Source organism: Leptopilina heterotoma, unplaced genomic scaffold (genome assembly GCF_015476425.1).
Source record: "Leptopilina heterotoma isolate Lh14 unplaced genomic scaffold, ASM1547642v1 Lhet_97, whole genome shotgun sequence".
Taxonomy (NCBI): Eukaryota; Metazoa; Arthropoda; class Insecta; order Hymenoptera; family Figitidae; genus Leptopilina; species Leptopilina heterotoma.
This window is the reverse complement of record NW_025111203.1, coordinates 679,963-688,386: the sequence shown is the minus strand read 5'-3', so window position 1 is coordinate 688,386 and position 8,424 is coordinate 679,963.

Genomic DNA, 8,424 nt, shown 5'->3' with positions numbered 1-8,424 from the left:
ATAAATTTACTATAATTTACTTTGAATTTAATATTTTAAAGTAAACATATATTTTGAAGTAAACAAAACGAAGTCGCTTTCAAACCAATTTATAAATCTTTAAACCTTGGTGTGAACACGATTACGACATTGGAACTATAAAAAACAAATATCGATTCGTGGAAATAAAAATTCGAACTGAAATATCGATTAAATTCACATTTTTGATTATTGGCACATACTTTTTGTATGTTTTAAGGCGCTCGCACAGCTATACTGCCTGCCTACCTGCCTGCAGGTCGTCATGGTAACACATAAGAGTAAGAGAGTCAGAAAATTCAAATTAAATGTTTTTTCTCCCTTACTCTCATTGCGCCTGCCTGCGCAGGCAGGCAGGAAGTAGAGGTGAGAGAGTACCTTTAGTTATAGTTGAAAAAGAGCTTCATGATTTTTTTCAAATAGACCTTTTCATCTCGAATAGGAAATGAAGAATGCGCAGAGTGCCAAAAAGATGGCGGAAGGTGCGTGATCGCGTGGAGTCCGCTCCTTTTCCTTTTGATTTTTTCGTGTTTCAATTAAGTTTTTCCGAGTCTGATTCCGCGTTTTTCCGCTTTTATCTAAAACCGAGATTACGTAACAATTAGTGGTTGTGCTATTAGTGAAATATTTCATAAAGAAAACAATTGTTAGTTTCTTCCTATAGTGAATCACGCCTCACAAGAGGCAGAACGCCGGCGCGCATGTGCGCGCTTGGCTCGCAATCAAGTTTTTTGTAGAAACATGTCGTCAGTACACGACGCTTCTACAGGGCAGATTCAATCTGCTCCCAACAGTGACATGATCGAGGAAGATATGGACACCGAAAACGCAGCAAGCCTTTTAATGGAGTTACAAAAGAGTTCCAAAAAATTTAAAACGAACACAGAAGATAAGAATAAATTTTCCGACGCTGTGACAGATGGCTCTACTGTCCTACCTGGTGATCCCACAGATCGAACAAAAAAACAGGGTCCTAACACGTCCTTTAGATACCCTTTGACTGAAAAAGGCCATTGTAAGGTCCTAGTTCAACTTGACCCTCAAAGAAAAAATTCCAAAGAAGGTGACCGATTGAACAAAGTTTCATTTGGACGTCTTTTACACGCAAGAGACTCAATTCACAACAAAGCTGTTGTGGATATTAAATCCAATGGTATTGGCAAATTGTGCATACTCATGAAATCGGCCGTTGATGCTAACAATCTACTAAACGATGATCAAGTAAAGAATAAGGGCTATTTAGCCTTTATTCCAGCTAATTTTTGCAGATGCCAAGGAGTCATTCGTGATGTGCCGGTAAATGTATCAAACGACGAAATTAAACAAAACCTAGAAGTTCTAGGACACATGAGAGGAAAAACATCTATAGCAGATGTTAGACGACTAAATAAAAAATTCAGAAACAGTGAAACTGGTTCTTTCGAATATAAAGAATCTCTCTCAGTTCTTGTTACCTTTAATGGTACTGAATTAACTTGACAAAGTTGCGCTATATAAAGCCTCATCTACGGTTTCCCCATATACACAACAAGTGCGAATGTGCCTTAAATGCTTACGTTACGGACACATTGCTTCTCAGTGCCGTTCTAGTGAACGTTGCGTCCATTGTTCTGAACAACACTCCCACTCCATTTCAACACCTTGCCCTCGCATTAATGAGGATCCAAAATGCGTCCACTGCCCCAACGAATCTCATCGATCAGATTCCAAAGATTGTCCAGAACTCATCTTCCAAAAACAGTTTAGATCTTATGCAGCTGGTAATAGCGTTACTTTTACAGAGGCCAAAGCAGCCGTTAGACCAAGAAAAACACACTCGAATAATGTTCAACCACATTTCAACTTTTCTCAGGAAACATCTCCCATCACTACTTTACATCAATCATAAAGAGCCCCTTATCAAATCACACTGGCCGATCATCGTCCAAGAATCAAACAATCATTTTCTAATGTCACCAGATCATTAAAAGAACAAACTGACAGTAGATCCCAATCACTAAGCAAACGAAAACACTTGAGTAACAACAATAGTTTAATCTCAAGTCACTTCGATAATGGTAGATCAGAAATCGACCTTCCCAACGGATTTGCTCTAAATCCGAAAGGAATAACTTCTAACCTTGACTCAAGTCTCTCTCAAGACACAGGTACTCCTGACATGTTTAATAACACAGACCTATCCTCAATGATAACGTTCTTAATTTCAACGTTATCGACTAGTTCTCAAACGGCTATTAATGAAATCAGCCTTAACCTGCTTAGTAACCTCTCATCTGTCATAGCATCCCTTTCTACTTCAACTCAAACTTCCAATCAAAACGGATCTAACGAAGAAAATTAGAATTATACAGTGGAATTGCCAAGGCATTCGTAGTAAATCTGGAGAATTACGCAACTTGTCAAATCACTTTGACATCTTGCTTTTATCAGAAACTCTCCTTAAACCTACACACAGACTATATCTTAAAAATTTCAATATCATAAGAGCAGACAGAACATTAAACAAAGGAGGCGGATTAGCAATTTTAATCAGACAAGGCATAAGATTTTCAAGGATTACTTCTGTCTTAAATATCGATAATAGTCTAGAAACACTTTCTATCTCTATTCAGTCAACTATGGGAGACATCCTAATTACCACATTATATAGAGTTCCTTCTAGAGACAATAATATTTCGAAAGTAACTTGGTCTAACCTATTTACTTCTATATTTAACATTAATGAAAATAATGTTTTTATTGCAGGTGACTTTAATTGCCATCATTCTTTATGGGGAAGCGCAACCAATTGTCACAATGGTTCGGAATTATGTGACTCGCTTGATTCAGTGAATCTTATATGTCTAAATAATGGTTCCCCTCTTATCGTCATCGCCCCAATAACAAATTATCCATGCTAGATCTTACTTTTCTATCACCAAGATTATTCACATCTACAACTTGGAAAGTGTGGGATGATAATTTAGGTAGTGACCACTTTCCAGTGATTTCTACAATTGGCGCTGATGTCCCTATTTCACAGTATAAATCACATAAATATAACTTAAAAAATATCTCATGGCCAGTCTTCTCTAATACAATATCGAAATTCGTCGAAGAAAATAATACTCGATTGATTTCAGATGATTCTACCGCCATAGAATCTTACGATTTATTTGTCCATGGACTAGATGAAGCAGTTAGAGCCTCATCTCCACAACCCAAAAGCAATCCGATCGATCTAAATAACCATCGATTAACAAATAAAAATAGAAAGAAGTTCATTCCAGCACCTTGGTGGAACGATGCTTGTGACAATGCGGTTGCCGATCGCAGAAAAGCACTGAGGCAATACAGATTAACCTGTAACTATGAAAATTACATTGAACTGAAAAGAATAGAAGCTTCTACTAAACGAACTTTAATAGAAGCTAGAAAAAACTCTTTTAAGTCTTTTTGTGATTCACTAGACAGACATACGCCAATTACCAAAGTTTGGAAAACCATAAAGTGTTTCAAAAACAGATTTTCGCAACCTGTCACGGCTTCATGCTCCTCTGATCAAAGTGTTATCAACAAGCTCCACGAACTTGTTTCCGAATCTTGCCCTCCAACAGCTTTCTATGACCATTTTCCTACCAACTTTCAACAAAATGATTTTTTCGATAACCCATTCTCAATAATAGAATTAAATATAGCCATCTCTTCTTTAAAAATTAAGTCTTCTCCTGGACTGGATAAAATTGATAATAACATCATCAAACATCTCCCTCAGGAAACTAAGTTGATTGTTCTACATATTTTTAATAAAATAATTTCTACAGGCTCTTTTCCTTCATCATGGAATAACTTTCTAATTCTGTTTATACCAAAATCAAAACCAAATTCATATAGACCTATTTCTCTAGCTTCATGCTTATTTAAACTTCTCGAGAAACTAATTCATTCCAGATTAGTTTGGTTTGTAGAACACAATTCCCTGTTGTCTCCATCACAGTTTGGATTCAGAAAAGGAAAATCATGCGCTGATAATTTAGCCATTCTTGCATCAGAAGTATGGACAGGTTTTGTCAATCATGAAGTCACAGCTGCCGCTTTTTTAGATATTAAAGGTGCTTTTCCCAGTGTCTCACCCCATTTACTTATTGAAGACCTACGTGGTTTGGGTATCCCATGGACTATTGCTAAATTCATTTATAACTCTACAGCGTGCAAAATATTATTTTTCAATATTGATGGCGAATTAATAGGACCTCGAATTAGTACAGTTGGTTTACCACAAGGAAGTATATTAAGCCCTGTTCTTTATTCGGTTTACACCAGAAAACTACAATCTCTTTTACCTCCAAACTGCATATTAATTGAATTTGCAGACGACTTGTGTGTCATCTGCAGGTGTATTGATCCCGTTTTATGTATTGAATCACTACAGGATTGTCTTAATATCTTCTCGGATTATTTAAGCAATAAAAACCTTGAATTATGCCCTCAAAAAACTCAACTCCTATTATTTACAAAAAGAAATCTTGATCTTGAAAATCGTCAATTTTCTCTGTCACTCAATGACATCATTATTCATCCTTCCCGCTCAGCAGTATTTCTCGGAATCACTTTTGATGACAAATTTACTTTTGATGAACATTTTATTTACCTCGCAAAAAGAGCACGTAAAATTCTGAGCATTCTCAGAGTCCTTACCACCACTTGGTTTGGAGCAGATCCCTCCATCCTATTAAAAGTTTTTGATTCTATGATAAGAAGCCCCTTTGACTACGGATCTCACATTTACACATTTAAACGTCTCAAATTTTTTGACAAATTGGAAAAAATCAGAAATGAAGCCCTTAGAATATGTGTCGGCTATAGAAAAAGTACACCAATAAATGTCATGCTTGCGGAAACTTGCGAACCTCCTCTAAGAAAACGCTTTTGTTTCTTAGCAAAAAAATACATCATCAAAACATTCTCAAATATCAATCACCCTTTAACAAATACACTTAATAATCTTGAGAGCATTATACAGGGAAAGAATCCTTATTTCATTCGTGACACATTTATCCTCATTATTGCGTTTGAAAAAGTTAAGAACTTCAAACTTCAGATTCGTAGTTCATCTCGACAACCCTTTTACGAATTCCCATACGAGGATCACATGTTTATCCCTGAAGTTGATATCCCAGTAAAAAAAGAAGTATTGAGTGAAGCGTTTAGGAATTGAGTGAAGCTCTGAGCCAATACGGATTCGAGTAAAAACCGTATTGGGACGTTTGACTCAATCTTTTTTTCATCCGCCGAATACGGTCTTATTTTAGCATTAAAATTAAAATCACATGAGCACAGTACACATTATAAATTGAAAGCACAATTGTCCTGGAATGTAAAAATGCCGATTTAGATAAGAAACTGTGAATATTTTTTATTTTTTGTTAAAAATTGGTAAAAGCAAAGTTTGACAAGCGCAACTGAATTTACCATGTGAATAAATGAAGTGGTAAGTTTAAATGGACGAAATGGACTAAAAGAAATCTACTTTTACCAACAGAAAGTTCCTAGAGAATTGTGGTAAATTCAACAAAACAATGAAATTTCATTGTTTTCTAGGAACTTTCTGTCGGTAACAGAAGATTTCTTTTAGTCCATTTAAACTTGCCACTTCATTTATTCACATGGTAAAATCAGTCGCGCTTGTCAAACTTTGCTTTTACCAATTTTTAACAAAAAATAAAAAATATTCACAGTTTCTTATCTAAATCGGCATTTTTACATTCCAGGACAATTGTGCTTTCAATTTATAATGTGTACTCTGCTCATGTGATTTTAATTTTAATGCTAAAATAAGACCGTATTCGGCGGATGAAAAAAAGATTGAGTCAAACGTCCCAATACGGTTTTTACTCGAATCCGTATTGGCTCAGAGCTTCACTCAATTCCTAAACGCTCCACTCAATACTTCTTTTTTTACTGGGATACAAACAGGAAAAATTATACAAAATAGCCAAAACCCAAATATGGAATTCCAAGACCTAACAATCGAAAAATACTTTGATTATTCACGTTTCTACACTGATAGTTCAAAAGACGAAAATAATGGTACAGCTGGTTGTTCATCTGTAAATACACAATCTGAACTAGAAATAAAAAGTTGGAAACTTTCACATCATGCTTCCATTTTTTCTATTGAAGCAATTGCCATTCTTCGTACATTGGATATTATTTTACAAAAAAATATCAAGAAAAGTGTCATCTTCTCGGATTCGCTAAGTGTCATAACCAACATTGCTTCAAGAAATCCAAATTCCATTAAATCGTATCTAATATTTCTTATTAGAAACCGTCTTTTTACAATTTTCAACCTGAATCGAATAATATCGCTCGTATGGATTCCAGGACATAAGGGAATCGTAGGAAATGAATTAGCCGATGACGCAGCTAAAGAAGCTGCAATCAATGGCGATCTCTCAAGAATTCCCTTACCCTGTTCAGATTATTTCTCAATACCAAGATTGGAACTAAATGTTAACTGCCAAGAATACTTCAAAGATATAGGACAAATAAAGGGAAAATATTATACAGACGTGTTCTATAAAAAACAAACAAAACCATGGTTTAGATCATTCACTGCAAGAAGACAATGGATAGTTTCCATTTGTAGAATGCGTAGTAACCACTACTCCCTTAACTGGAGTTTAGCAAGGAAAAACATTATCGCTTCATCCAGTTGCACATGTGATCCTAACGTCGATCAAGATCTTGACCACATCCTCTGGGCGTGCCCTTGTTATAATAAATACAGAAAACAATTATTAACATCATTATCAAGAGCGCTTAAATGCCGCCCACCGTTTAATAGTGTCCAATTTCTATCAAACCCGTCTCCAAGAATATGCTCTCATATTTTTCGTTTTCTCAAAAAGTGCAATTTAAAAATTTAATAACTGTTAAAATAAACAAATAAATAAAATAACCAAAATAACTAAATAAATTCAAACTTTACACCAGGTGATGGCTATATGTACACACCTTAATGGTCAGTACAGTGCCAATGTAAACCTTGTGCATGGAGCACAAGGAAACCAAAGTGAAGTGAAGTGAAGAATGCGCAATCTCAGTCCGCCATGATAGTTGGTCATATTCAAAAATTCACCATGTATTAACATGGGGAATTTGAATATGACCGACCGGAAGTTATTATTATTATTGAGAAAAAATTATTCGACATGAAAAGGTCTATTTTTAAAATTGGGAAAAATAATTCTTAAAATTCTTAAAATTTTTAAAAAACAGTAAAAAAATTTTGAACATTTTTTTATAAGCATTCAAAAAATTTTTTTTTCCGAAACGTAAAATTTTGAAAAATTCGTATCTTGTAAGCGGCTGGATAAAAAAATTTGAAAAAAATCATGAAGCTCTTTTCCAACTAGTACTAAAACATAAAAAATATGTTTGAGCCAAATAAAAATTTGAATTTAAACAATATTTCGGTTTGGCGTGTGGAATGCCTCTAACATAGTGTCAATATAAATATTGTTTATCACATCTTGAGTAAACATTTAAGCAGAATTAAAATACTTACATGAAATAAAACGCTGTTACTTATTTGGTAATTTTTTTTTTGGTCAATTTCAAAATCCAGGCAAAAATATAATATCTCTAACAGTTGATGGTTCAGCTATTTGAAAATTTGGCTAAGTGATAATTCGGTACTTTTAGAATTCTGTGAAATATAAATTTAATTTTTAAAAAATCTGTCAAATTTAAGTTATTTAAAATAACAATTTATAAATTCTTATAAATAATAAAAATTTTGATTTTCTTTCCCGATAGATTCCTTTTTCATTTTTGATAAAAATTCGTTATAATTAAAATTTAGTTATTTTTAAGTTCTTCAGTTTTTAATTTTATTATCAATTATAATTCAATTAAATTGCATTAAGTTTAATAAAAAGAATAATTATAAATCGTACATTTAAAAAGACAAATTCTATACTTTTTTTAAAACTTCAATCGCAATTTAAAAAAAAATTGTAAAAAAATTAAAATAGTTGAAAAATACTTTCATTGAATTAGTAGTTCTTTTTTAATTTGAAGTAAACGAATCGGCACTATTTTAGTTAACAGAAAAATACTAGTTATTAAATTTGTTTACTATTATCTTAAGTTTTTTACTATTTTTGTTTTAGAGAGTATTAATAATTTCTCAAATTTTTAAAAACTTGTACATATATATATATATATAAATAGATATTCATTATTATTATTATTATAATTACTCGAACTTGTAAACAAATTATAAGCAAACACCGATTTGAATTAAAAATATTACATTGAATGAAAATTCGAAATATTTTTTATAATTATTATTTATCATTGAATGTAACAATTATATAAATAAATTTAACTCATAAAGTTTAAAAATGAAAATATGTA